This window comes from Myotis lucifugus, unplaced genomic scaffold (genome assembly GCF_000147115.1).
Source record: "Myotis lucifugus unplaced genomic scaffold, Myoluc2.0 scaffold_0, whole genome shotgun sequence".
NCBI classification, from domain to species: Eukaryota; Metazoa; Chordata; class Mammalia; order Chiroptera; family Vespertilionidae; genus Myotis; species Myotis lucifugus.
Window position 1 is genome coordinate 28,934,832 of NW_005871048.1, and position 15,099 is coordinate 28,949,930.

The window sequence follows — 15,099 nt, forward strand, 5'->3', positions numbered from 1 at the left end:
GATTGAAACTTCATGGCCCATGTGCAGAAGTTGGTATTTTGTGGCAGAGCCACACTGAAGGGCCAAAAAGCCGCATGTGGCTCGCGAGCCACGGTTTGCCGAGCCGCAGTTTGCCTACCACTGTAGAGTATTCCACAAAGAGTTATCAATGAGAAATTTAACAAAAAAATATTGTAGGAAGTAATATAACAGTGGTGACATTTCAATAGTTATCTAGAAGTTAATTGTTAATTGCAAGTTAATTGTTCATCATACTAAAAGTTAATTTTGAATATGAAATCAATGTTTATATTAGTACAATATCCAAGGCAACAAATAGACTTAGAAATTAAAATTTTTTTTAATCAGTCTACTGATGAAATACCTTCTATGTCTTGATCACAGAATGTGTTGTAGGTGTATTTGTCATGCAGTGGCATTTCATGATGTAAGAAAATACCTATTTCTTATTAAACTTGCCTAGTACATTGCTGTTTGATGTCCTGGTAAGCTTTGATAGTTTGGGATTTGTTAGCTAAGATTTTTCTCTTAACCTTTGTTTTAAGCCAACGAAGTCTACTTTCTAAAGAAGCTATGTACTATCAGCAGCTCTTAGATTAGCATCTGGAGGTAGGTAGTTGTGATGGAGGGAAAATACATATTTGTTTCATACTTAATATATCATAAATTCTGTTCTAGGCTTATTTAATCCTGTATTGCAGGATGTTCATGCAGCACTTCTAATGGGAGACTTCATATTTTGTGGATGTGCTAGTGTTAATGGCCTTCAATTAGCAAACGCCATGATGAGAAGACTCCAATTGAGTGACTAAAATGGCCTCTACTCCATTAGCCATCTATCTGGTGATAGACTCTGACAGTAAATTCTGGTTTACCAGTGATGTGTCTTTTTTATTTTTAAATAAATATATTTTTGTTGATTTCAGAGAGGGAGAGGGAGAAAGAGATAGAACTATCAATGATGAGAGAGAATCATTGACCAGCTGCCTCCTACACACCCCCTACTAAGGATCCGGCTGCAACCTGGGCATGTGCCCTGACCGGGGCTTGAACCTGTGACCTCCTGGTTCATAGGCTGACGCTCAACCACTGAGCTAAGCCAGCCGAGCTAGTGATATGTCTTTTAAAAAGATTATTTACAATGTTCTGAATACCAATGTGAAGAAAACACAATAATTTCAAAAACCCTTAAAAATATGTAATTAAATTTAAATTGCACAAATAATACATAAAGACATTGTATAAAGTAAAGGCAATTTTTTATAGCCCTCAATTCCATTCCCATTCCTTTCTGAATAGTATTAGTGCCAGTTAGGCTTCAAATCAAAAGAAAAGAATAACATAACTATATATTTTAACAGAGTGTAATATAAGAAATAGTTTAAATTGGTACCGGGGAACCAAATAATCAGGAAGGGAATACTGAGATAATTAACTGCAGGAAATGACTACCACCCTTAGAGCTGAGGGAACAGAGAAACTGGAAGATTCTTGTAGAGCAAGTAGTCTGGGACACTGGTAGGTGGTGCTAGTATTGAGGGATGAGGAGGCTGGTTTGGGAAATGCTGAGAAAAAGCTGGAGACTGGAACCAGGAACAAAAGCAAAGATTCTTTCTGCCTCCTGCCTTTCTGTTTCACTCTTCTAGTCCTATTAGTGGAGCCTTACAAAAATGCAGCTGGCAAAGAAGAAATGTAGTTTACATAGTTTCAATTCCAGTATTAAACAGTTGAGTATAAAATAGTGGTTTGGAGCAACAAAAAAAAAAAAAAAGAAAAAAAAAAGCTTAATAACCAGCACAATTGACCATACATTTATCATTTGAACTCCAGGTTATTTGAGTGAAGAGGCTTGTAGGAGACTTACTTATTTTGGGACAACAGGTGTAATTCAGAATTACCCTGGGAAAACTAGGAGATATGGTTACCTGATCTCCGGGAATAGTAACCATTGTTATTTTAGAGATTATTTTTACCTGTTTCCTTTGTGCTTATATGAAAGTATAGAAATGAAATATTTTTGCATGAATATTGTATGCATTCTGCAGCTAAGTTTCATAAAGGAAATATCTTTTTAAAAATTTAGTGACATTAAGTGCTACCTTATTCCAGGCATACATAAGTATTTATGTGCATTATATATTTTAATCTTAATAACCTGGTCAGATACTGTTAGATTGTCTTTATTTTACACACAAGAAAATCAGAGCTTAGCTTAAGTAATTTGTTCAAGGTAACAAGAATTGGAATTTGACCCTAAGCTTTCTGACTTCAGAGCCCATTCATAACCACTAGATTTTACCGTCTCCTTACAATGGCTTTTGTAGACTAGTTCAAAGTGTAAAGTATCAGACCTTTAAAACTGCAAAACTAAAAGGTAGAATTTGGAATTGAGAAGCTCAGAAGCACAAGCATTTATTAAACACTTTTGCTTAATCTAGCATGGCATTCATTGTATTGTGTTATTTTATGTGAGTTAGTGTTTGGTGCCAGGCCTCTGCAAGCTAATAATCTTAGATAGTCTATATTTTTATAGTCACAAAGGCAACACAATGGAAAATTAGGTGTTAGGGAAAGAAATATATTAATTACAAAGACAACATTAAGCAAATACTAAGAAATATGTATTGAATAGTGAAGGTTCATAAAAGGTTTGCATTTTGAGTGTAAAATTTAAAAAAACATTTTCCCCCCCAATTAACCTTTGTGGAGAAGATTTTGTTTTAGAGGATTGCTTGAATGAAGAAAGAACTCTTAAATTCTTAGTAGGAAATGGAAGGAACCTTGGGTTTAGGCATATGATTAGTAAAAGGATATGTGAAAGGGTCTTTGAGACATCAAGCCAAAGAGAAAAGGAGGAGGATTTATGGACCTGGATCTAAGTCTGAACAAAGCTTTTGGTAGATCTCAGTGGAGGTGCATTGTCAGAGAAGGGATCATTTTAATAATAGAATGATGAATTAACAAATTATTTAGGGGTAGCAAGCAGGAATTCTTGGAATGAAATACGACAGTTGCCTGGATGACAGCTTAGTTGGGTCTTGGTTAAACAGCCTAGCCAGTGGTCGGCAAACTCATTAGACAACAGAGCCAAATATCAACAGTACAACGATTGAAATTTCTTTTGAGAGCCAAATTTTTTAAACTTAAACTATATAGGTAGGTACATTGTTATTAACTTAATTAGGGTACTCCTAAGGCTTAGGAAGAGCCACACTCAAGGGGCCAAAGAGCCTCATATGGCTCATGAGCCGCAGTTTGCCGACCACGGGCTAGGCTCATTCATTCAATTGATATAGATAATTTGTCTACATTTCTCGATTTTTGAATCCAGTCATCTGTCATCGTGTAGTTAAAGTGTTCATTGAAAACTTCATCCAAAAACCCTATGGAAGATTGCCAAGTTAAATCTAAAAGTGCTGAAACCAAATATCTGGTTTATCTGAGAATATATTTACATTAGAGTTACCTCTGTGTTCTCCAAATATTAAGTGTAATTATCAATACCTGTCTACAAAAATCCAGATTATCCTTTTCTTTAGAACTCTGGAGATCTGTGTGTCTTGTGCTATTCTGAAAATATTTAAAATATTTTTTATTATATAATTTTAGGAAGATTACTGACCTTTTGTAGAATCAAGTATCAGCAGGTTACTCCCACATTATACTTAATTAAAATATTTTAAAATGGGTTTTCTTTATTGCATAATAAAAATCAGGGATGCTTAATAGACTCCCTGGAGTCCAACATTTCTAATTTTAATATGCTTGTAACATTTGTCCAACACACCACTGTGTTTTCTGAAAAAAGTGATCATTTTCATTCTATGGCATTGCCATAGACTGTTTATCCTCAAGGTCTTCCAAAAGGTCTGTGTAAGCCTGACAGCTAGGAAATGTGTACTGTTGCTAGAACATACATTCTGGTGACTTAATGATGCACATCTATTGCTGATTGATGGCTCTTTAGAATAAAAAAACACTCAGCACATACCAGTTAAATGCTAAGTGATAAAAAATATTTTTGAAGCATGTTTTCTACCATAGAAGACCTTCTTAAATTTAACAGCAGGTTAAAGATTTGGGGCTGGCCTACTAAGGAGCAATTTTCATTAGAAAATAGATATTTTGTATTGAAAGTTCATGTATTATAAGTCTCTGTTAAGCAGGTAGATTTAAGCATACTTTAAGCACGGTCCACATTTTCCTTGTTCATTTTATATTAAGATAAAAATGTTCAATTACATCTGAAATAGCTGGCCAAAATATATCATATATTGTTTTTATTTGGTTGAAATAATAATGCTGTTAATTATTTCCATTTGGTCAAAATAAGCCTAAAGATTATAACAGTTTTACATAGTTTTTACGGTCAAGAGATATTTTTTTTAAAATTGTTTTCAATTGCCGAAACCGGTTTGGCTCAGTGGATAGAGCGTCGGCCTGCGGACTGAAAGGTCCCAGGTTCGATTCCGGTCAAGGGCATGTACCTGGGTTGCGGGCACATCCCCAGTGGGAGATGTGCAGGAGGCGGCTGATCGATGTTTCTCTCCCATCGATGTTTCTAACTATCTATCTCTCTACCTTTCTCTCTGTAAAAAATCAATAAAATATATTTAAAAAAAATTGTTTTCAAAAAGCTAATCTTAATTCTTTAGTAGCTATTAGGGTCTTCACTTCTAAGGGAGCAATTCATATTGAAAGAGAAAAGGTATATTTTTTCTTAAAGAGTTTTTGTTTCTATTTCATTTATAATTTATATCTTGTCTTTTTTCCAAAGAAGAATTTATAGCAAATTTCTCTAGCACAAATACAGTAAGATTATTAAATTAGAAACAATAGATCCCAAACCAATGAAAGGAAGAAGAGACAAATTAGGCAACTTCAGTTATTAAATAACTGTGGCTAAGACACACCTGAGACTTGGGACAAACTTCTCTCCTCATCACAAATGTCTGCCTTTTTATCACTTTTGCTGTCTTCTTTCTCCCCTTGTTTCCCTGCGATTAGAAAAGTGCTGAGTTAACTGAGAAGCACCTCTGGTTGAAGTGGGAGTAAGAACCTACAGTAGCCTCTCTTTATTCTCTAGCACAGCGGTTCTCAACCTGTGGGTCGCGACCCCTTTGGGTGTCAAACGACCCTTTCACAGGGGTCACCTAAGACCATTGGAAAACACATATAATTACATATTGTTTTTGTGATTAATCACTATGCTTTAATTATGTTCAATTTGTAACAATGAAAATATATCCTGCATATCAGATATTTACATTACAATTCATAACAGTAGCAAAATTACAGTTATGAAGTAGCAACGAAAATAATTTTATGGTTGGGGGTCACCACAACATGAGGAACTGTATTAAAGGGTCGCTGCATTAGGAAGGTTGAGAACCACTGCTCTAGCACATTGACTCTAACTCTCAGAACTATCAAGGGAAACTGTTAGATCCCTGTTATGCCTTAGTGTTGTTACTATACAGACTAGTTCACCTTTTCCTATATAATCAAGAATCTTGTTCCAGAAATCCAGACTGAGGTAAAAGATGAGTGAGGGATGAGAGGTAAAAGGATTTGACTTAGAATATGACTTACAGTATCGATATAGAGGTTTTTGAAGTGCAAATTCACATCTACTTTGCTGATAATATATCTCATATACTACTTTCTAAAGAAAGTCTAGAAACATGAAATTAAAGGAAATTAGGATTGCTATAAAGTATGACCCAGTACCTTAAAATATGGCTCAGAATTCTGATAACTATTGAAGAATACACCAACCAATAGGTAATCAATACCTACTCAGGGGTTCCTAAACCTCAAGGAGGCCAGAGATTTAAAGGTGGTGTGGGAGAAGCTGGCAGGAGTTATAGGGAAATGATGAGTTGCAGGGAGACACTGATGGAAAAAAACAACTGCTGAGTAGTTACTGCTTGTGTGTTCCAGTGACTTATAGATTTACAATATGATCTTGGATGTTCTAGGATCCCCAGGATATCTAGGGTGTGGGGAACAGCTAAGGAAAGAAAATGACATCTAAATTTCAGTTTTTTTCTCTGGAACTGACTCTGCTTGACCTCAGTTTTCAAAAGGGCATGGAATGAAAATCTAAGTTCCATACTTTTAAGGTAATTGTGGGTAGGCATCCACTGATGGAATTAAATGGGAACACCTGGCTCTTATTTCACGGTAAAACTTTGTGTTTTATTCATGCATAGAAGTTGGCACACTTACTTCTTCCATTACATATCACTAGAGGCCTGGTGCATGACATTCGTGCACTCGGTGTGTGTGTGTGTGTGGGGTCCCTCAGCCTGGCTTTGTGGCTGAGCAGCACTACCGCTGTGGGAGTGCACTGACCACCAGGGGGCAGCTCCTGCGTCGAGTGTCTGCCTCCTGGTGGTAAGTGCATGTCATAGTGACCGGTTGTTCTGCCATTCAGTCGATTTACATATTACCCTTTTATTATATAGGATTATTACATAGGATTTGTTAGATTATCAGCTCATGTAACCTAACAATGAAAGTGTATCTCTTCGTACTTCAATTTGACATTTTCTTGTGAGTTTTCAATGACTAATAATTATGCTTTCATGTCTAAGGACCCATTTGTCTTGGATGCATTAATAGATATTGACCAATGAGAGGAATCATTAGCTAGATTCTTTTAATCTATGAATCTAATTTTTTAAAGCTTCACTATGATGCATATTCAGTTTGTTAAATCTCTTCACTAAATCTTTATCTTTTGAAGGATGTTCTTTTTAGGGGGAGAGGTTTTATTCTTGTAATTATGAATGTATTAAGAACAAATTTATATGTAGAGTAGATGACAGTCAATCCATAGGCCTTCTAACCTCCTTTACTCAGACAATTCTTCTCTTAAACCTTTCTCTATGTGTGCCGGGCCAGCTCAGCCAAGGGTTTCGGCGAGTCTGAGGAGGGACAGCAAAGGATGTAAAAAAGAGAATAAGCTGGGTCTAGGTGGATCTCCTGTGCCTGGCTAAGGCCACAGAGAGAGATCCAGACAGCAAGCTGAGCCTTTATTTTATAGCCAGAGGTAAACAAGGTAGTGGTCAGCATAGTTACAATGTTCTTGTGAGTTTCACTTGTTTTGGCAGCACTTGCTGCATCTCCCTCATTCCATTAGCTACTCAGATAAGATCTAGGGAGAGTCATAAGGTCAAGCCTAGTTATGCTAAGAGGGCTGTGCCCTCTAAGCTGGGACTTGTTTGTGGCTTTGCCAACAGGTCAGTCCGAGGCTTAACCCTATAAGCCACTCCCTACATCTATGCATTTTTTTCAAGGAAGAATGTACTTGATCTGACTGTTCAAACTACAATAATTCTTTGGGAGGAGAGAAATAGAATTTCTCAAACTAGATAGTGAACTCATAATTTGAATTAGTATACCTTCTAACCAGGTATGTTATTCTATTGTCCCTAAGAAATACCAACAAATGGTATTTTAGATGTAACAAGAGATATTTTTTAGACTCCCTAATACATTGGCTCAACAATGTTGTAATGGTGCCTTTGAATTTTTTCAATGCACACACATAATTTTTCTCCCCAAAGAAAAGTTTTAACTTTGCATTAGGAAGAATGGAATGCAACTCAAGCAAAATGAAATGAAAATGTGTATTAAATGTATGAAAAGTTTTACTTGTACTAAGAGAAATGCACAGTTAAAGTACACTGAGATACCACTTTCACCTATTTATTATTTTTGTAATACACTGTTAAATTCTAGGAGGTGGGGGAATAAATAAAGCAGATATTCTTCTGTTGAAATTAATAATTGGTACACGCATCATAGAGGGCAATTGATAAATAGCAATGCCCCTTGTTAGGTTGATTAAATGGAATACTATACAGTAGTTAAAAAGAATGAGACAGTTCTATACAGATATACAAAGAGCTTTAGCAATATTAAATGAAAACTGTTAAGGCACAGAGTATCTGAAGCTATGTTTTACTAGTATATAAAAAGGGAAGAATAAGGATACATATTCATATTTCCTTTTACATACATAAATTCTTGAAAACTTGAAATATATACAAAGATCTAATAAAAGTGATTACCTGTTTGGGATTGTATGTAAAAGAGTCAACTGGGTAACTGAGAAATGGGTAAGAGACAGTTATTTTCTTAGAACCATAAGAATATTCTACCTATTTTAAAAATGTACGTGAGAAAAAGAGAAAGTAAAAGATTACCTGCATATACTTTGCTTCCTAAAATTACAGTAAAGGGTATTTTTTTAAAAGGCATACACTCACAGGACAGAGAAGGTGAGAAGAAAGCAAATGTTTTTTGGAAGCTTGAAAGCAGATGAATGAATGGTACTGACTTAGCAGACCTAGAAAAGCTAAATTCTTTGCTGACAGTGGAAAAAGCTGAGAAGCTTTCACATTGTAGACTATCCAAAAGATTCAAGAATTGGCTTTTCCAGGTACCTCTGGAAATGCGATTGAAGGTGGGGCTAAAAATAGGAGGACTGGTTGAAAGCTTCTATATGAAGCAGTTAAATCCCCAATTGTACAGCCAGGCAAATTTCCTTTCTCAATGTGCAGGTTTAATCTCTGAAGTAGGGACAAACAAGCAACCCTCCACCTCCCACCCCCAGTCTCTGGATTGAGATGTACCAGGAAGATGAGGGGAAGGGGCAAGTAACTTGCTGAAAATTGGGTGATTGAGAATTTGCATACTGAATATCAAAACCTTCTCCCTCACCTCTCTTTTCCCACTTGACACCCAGATAGTTGACAGTCCAGTCTAGGCTGGAGATACTTCGTTATGAAATCTTACCAGTCAAGAGAGAATACATCTGGGGAACCCAAATGAAATAACTAGCCAGGACACCCTACAATAAAGCTTACAGTTAACAAGTGCTAGCATAAACTTAGAGCTTTAAAACAACTTTTCAAAGTACCTCACTCTTAAATATGAAAAATCCAAAGATCACTAAGTAACTAAAGAAAGCTCTTAACATGAAAGGTAAAGACTGTAGTGGATGCTGTGTTGCACTGCTCAAATCTGCCCTTCAAGGACTGGAACATTCTTCCCTCTAGCTGCTGGTAATATTGACTACTGAGGCCTCACAGGGAGTGACCAAAAGGTGTTATTTTGCCTTAGGTTACATCCTCTTCCCAGAGGAATCACATCCAGTCTGCTTGAGAGGTAGGGTGTGAGTTGGAGGCCTAATGGTTTACTCACCTTAAGGGGAACAGAACGATTCTAAAGAGCCATCTCAGCTCTAGAGCTTCCTGTGGGATTGGCTGTTACAACTACATTGTAGTTTAGCTTTTCAGTCAACCAGGTTCTGCCTCCCTCACTCCCTTCAAGGTATCGTTAACCACTTGCCCCTAAGTATTGGTCAGGAAACCCTTCCTACAACAAAATCGAAAACAAGTAAATAAAAAAAAGTGGGGCCCTAACCGGTTTGGCTCAGTGGATAGAGCATCGGCCTGCGGATTCAAGGATTATATAAAAGCAAAATACCATAGAAGAAACACTGAAAAAACATAAAAGAGCTTCTGGAAACTAAAAATAAGCTGATCAATGTTTCTCTCTCATTGATGTTTCTAACTCTCTATCCCTCTCCCTTCCTCTCTGTAAAAAATCAATAAAATAAAAAAAATAAAAAAAAAAAACGTGGGAAGAAAAGGATTAATAACCTCAGATAAAAAAAATAGAAGATATTACATTCATTATATAAAAGCAAAATACCATAGAAGAAACACTGAAAAAACATAAAAGAGCTTCTGGAAACTAAAAATAATAACAAATGAAAAATTCAATAGAGAAGTTGGAAGGGAAAGTCGAGGAAATCTCAGAAAATAGAGCAAAAAGAGGAAAGAAAAGTTGGTTTGAAGGTTAGTCTAAATATCTGACATCTGAATAAAAGAAGTTCAGAAAGAGAACAGAAAATGGGTGTCATAGGAAAGAATAATAGGAAAGCAATCATCAGCAAAATAATTCAATAACATTTCTCAGAACTTAAGGATATGAGTTTCCAGGTTGAGTGTTTGACCCAATTATGAATATAGGGCACCTCATAGCAAAATTTCAGAATACTGGGGGCTGGAAGAGATGGGGGAAGAAGATTCTATAAGCTTCCAGAGAGAATAGATAGGTCACATAACAAAGAATTAGAATCAGAATGACTTTATTTTGAATGGATTTTTAAAATTGATTTTAGAGAGGGAGAGAAGGGGGCAAGAGAGACATCTATTCGCTGTCATCCATAGGCACCCCAACCGGGGATTGAACCCACAACCAAGGTATATGCCATGACAGGGAATCGAACCTGCGACCTTCCAGTGCATGCACAACGCTCCAACCACCTGAGCCACAGTGGCGAGGGCTCAGAATGACTTCTTTTTTTTTTTACATTTTTTAAATTTTTATTTTTTAAAATATATTCTTACTGATTTCAGAGAGGAAGGAAGAGGGAGAGAGAGAGAGAAACATCAATGATGAGAGAGAATCATTGATTGGCTGCCTTCTGCACGCCTGCCACTGGGGATTGAGCCCACAACCTGTGCATGTGCCCTTGACTGGAATCGGACCTGGGACCCTTCAGTCCGAAGGCCGACGCTCTATCCACTGAGCCAAACTGGCTAGGGCCAGAATGACTTCTTAACAACACACTGGAATCTTGAAGGCTATAAATAGATATGTTTGAAATGGTGAATAAAAATGACTTCCAAGCCCTAACTGGTTTGGCGCAGTGGATAGAGTGCTGGCCTGCGGACTGAAGGGTCCCAGGTTCGATTCTGGTCAAGGGCATGTACCTTGGTTGCAGGCACATCTCCAGGATAAGTGACAATATAAGAATGGAGCATGCTTTAGTATTATGAACATGAAGTTGGGGTTCAGACTGCCTACCTACATTTGAATCATAGCTTTGTTACTTTCCAGCAGTTTGACCCTGGGCAAGTTACTTGACTTCTTGCGCATCCGTACTCATCTGTAAATGGTGATAATGATAATATACAACACACAGTTCTAGAGACAGGATAGGTGTGAGAACACCACTATACTGCTCTATTGTAACTACTGTATAAATATTTTCAATTTGTTATTTGTTGACTGAATTGTGTCCCTCCACCTGAGGCCTCACAGCAGAGTGACCAAAAGGTGTTAGATTCATATGTTGAAGTCCTAACCCCCAGTATCTAGAATGTGGCTGTATTTGCAGATAAGGCCTTTAATGAGGCACTTAAGTTAAAATGAGGATTGTAATATGACTGGTGACCTTATAATAAAAGATTAGAACATCAGAAAGAGACACAAAGGATGCATCAACACAGAAAAGACCATGTCAAGACATAGCATGCCTTTCTCACAGATGGCATACAGAGACTGCAAAAATTTTCAAGACAAGAAAAGATGCCTTAGGAGAAACCAAACCTGACACTTTGATCTTAGACTTCTTGCCTCTAGAACTGTGAGAAAATCATTTCTGTTATTTAAGCCATCCAGTCTGTGGCAATCCTATCAAGTAGATACATTATTATATTATTGAAAGATTTGAAAATGAGTATAAAAAGATTCAATTTAAACAACTGAGAGTAGTTACCTTTGGGAAACAGGATATGATGATAGGGAAGAGGGATTGCTTTTTTTAAAATTGAAAGCTTTGTAAACTCATTGACCCATTAAACTATGTATATTTATAACTGATAAAAACACAAACAAAAAAAGGCAGAGTCTGATAAATCAGTTATCTCTTGTCTTTTTTTCATCTGAGTGATTAAGAACTCTCTGGAGTTCCATATATTTTCCTTTTTCTGACCTCTGTTTTCTCTCCCTGTAGCCCTTTTGACATTTTTACCCCAAGGAAAGTATAATCAGTTAGTGTGCTTTTGGTTGCAAGTAACAGAAAGCCAGCTAGACGTGTTTAACCATAAGGAAATATTCTCTCACATCAAAAGAAATCTTGAAATGGTTGATTCTATGGAGGACATCTAGCTCAGTGAATCAATGACATTCTTAAGGGTCAAGTTTTTAATCTTTAATCTGGAATGCCATTCTTAAGTCTCCTCTTAGGTACAAGTTAACTGACCAGAGCAGTTTCAGGCCTCATGTCCTCATAAACAGTGTCCAAAGGTTGCATGGGAGAAGAGGCTATCCATATTCATGTTTCTCTTTAAGAAAGGGACTTTTTGTCAGAAGTCCCTCATATGTTTCTCTTACCATCTCAATGACCATAACTGTATTACATGCCATTCCTAACCTAAGTGGCTAGAGTAATGGAAATTCCAGGGCTGGCTTAATCCAAATAATATTAACTCTCTGAAGTTGGGGAGGGGTTCGGGCAACCCTGAAACACACCCATACTTGACCCATACTTGAATAAAGTCAGGATTATGTTAGCAAAAAATAAAGCAGGAAAGGTCAAATGCCGTGGAATAGGGAAGAAGAAATATACATTTTAGTGATGGCTCTGTGAGATAGGAAGAGAAAGTAAAAAATTCTTTCACAAAGAGGAGAAAGAAAGGGAGCAAAAGATCAGAGATGAATGTCCTGAATCCCCATCTTCAGGTTTAAACTTAGGGGAGGGCTTCTTCTTTTAGAGAAGTCTTGAAATTAGAAGGAAGCCATAGACAATATGTCACTGTGTAAGAGATTTCATGGCTGAAGAATGGGTCTAAGTGAAGGGTCTGGTATTGTGTGTGAGTTCCATATAATCTGAAGTTCCTGCATAAGGTGGATTTTATACCTGGAGACTGTGGTTGCAGCCAGAGAATTCCTGGGAGGCATCCAAAAGAATTGACAAAAGCTGCTGCACTACTGGGAGCTCTCCTAAGCTACTGCCCTAGGATGTAAAAGCTTCACTCTGCCTCTGTTCTCTCCAGAAGGTGCAAGGAGAAGGAAGCAGAAGGAAGGTGAAAAAATCCTGGTAGGAACTTTGAGTTTAGCAGGGACTGAGTATTTACAGCAAATAGACAATTATATTTAACTAGAGGCCCGGTGCATGAATTTCATGTACTGGAGGGGGTGTCCCTCAGCCTGACCTTCGCCCTCTTGCACTCCGGGAGCCCTCAGGGGATGTGGGGAGCGGGCCTAAGCTGGCAGTCAGATCCTTAGGGCTGCCGCGGAGGCGGGAGAGGCTCCTGCCACTGTTGCTATACTTGCTAGCCATGAGCCTGACTTCTGGCTAAACAGCGCTCCCCTGTGTGAGCGCACTGGACCACCAGGGGGCAGCTACTGCATTGAGCATCTGCCCCTGGTGGCTCAGTGCACGTCATAGTGACCAGTCGTTCTGCCATTTGGTCGTCTGGCAATAATTACCCTTTTTTTAGATAGGACTAGTGGCCTGGTGCACAAAATTCATGCACATTAAAAGGGGATTAATTAGAGGAAATATTTTAATATTGCTATTTGCCCTTTCTCTATACTAGAAGTGTCAGAGATGAAAGAAAATTAGTAAAATGTATATGAAAATCTTCCTCCTATCAGAATCTGGGGCACGCTGTGGGACCCAGAGTCAAGTCCCCGTCCACCCACAGTGCCTCGAAATTGCACGAGACCCAGACCCAGCGGGCCCCACCCCCATTGGGCGAGATCCAGACCTGGCCGGCCCCACCCTGTCAAGCCCGGCCGGGTGGGAAGAACAGCCTCAGGTCCCCAGGCCTGGTACCTGGCGGGGGGGGGGGGTGCACCGCCAGGAGGGGGCGCAGCCTGAGGTCCCCTGTCAAGCCCCGCTGGGCGGGGGGCACAGTCTGAGATCCCCTGTCAAGCCCTGCCGGGCAGGGGACGCAGCCTCAGATCCCCCGGCGCTGAGGTGGGGGGCGCGGCCTGAGGTCCCCCAGCTCAAGGCAGGAGGAGCAGCCTGAGGTCCCCCGGCCCAGCACTGGGGTGGGGGGCATACTTGAGGTCCCCTGTCAAGCCCTTCCAGGCGGGGGGTGCGGTCTGAGGTCCTCGGTCAAGCCCTGCCAGGTGGGGAGCACAGCCTGAGGTCCCCTGGCCTGGCGCTGGGGGGTGGGGGGGCGCGGCCTGAGGTCTCTTGTCAAGGTCCCCTGCTCCGGCCCAGCGCCACACAGCCTCAGGTCCCTGCTGATTGCTCGTTAAGGCTTGTTATGGGAACTCAGCCTCCGCTGTGTGTGCAGCCATCTTGTGTTACAGAAACCCCACCTCCGCTGTGGGCGCCACATATTTGTGATGGTGTGATGATCAATTTGCATATTCCCTCTTTATTAGATAGGATAGGCAAGTTGTTCTCAACTGTAGGAATAAAAGGAGGAACTCCAGAATAAAAGGAGATTAGTTATAGAGAAAAATGACCATTTTTCCTCCCCTCAAAGTATGTGAATTTTGGCCTTGGTATATTTTACATATTTCAGGATTAACTTTCTTTTTTTCCCTTTTGGGGCAACATTGTGGGAAAATGGATAGATAACATCAGTTAGGATCATATATGATGTAACATTATTTAGCTAACCACTTTACTCTAAAATTTGGCTAATAAAATATTTTTAGTGAAGTAAACCAAATATGATGGCATTTAACTGGATTTTTTTAAAATGCAGTCATTAAAATTTTTTATTATAATGTAAAGGTAACCACCATTCAATACAGAAACAAGCAGCCAGGTTACTTATATTTATTTTGTTTGCATTATGTTTTTTCTTAACTACATATGTTTAACCAGGTGGAAAATTTCCATTTTTTGAAAACAAATATAACCTGGTTAGGAATTGAATTTACATTTTAATTGCATTATAATAAACCAGGAATGTTGCGGTTAAATCTAGCACCCAGTTAAAACTCAACACATGTATAACAATAAGAAAATTTTTTTTTATTTATATTTTATTGATTTTTTACAGAGAGGAAGGGAGAGAAATAGAGAGTTAGAAACATCGATGAGAGAGAAGCATCGATCAGCTGCCTCCTGCACACCCCCTACTGGGGATGTGCTCACAACCAAGGTACATGCCCTTGACCGGAATCGAACCTGGGACCTTTCAGTCCGCAGGCCGACGCTCTATCCACTGAGCCAAACCGGTTCGGCAACAATAAGAAAATTTGTTGGCCAAAATGTTGTAATAGCTACTAAAAATACATGAATAAATTTTAATATCCAGACAG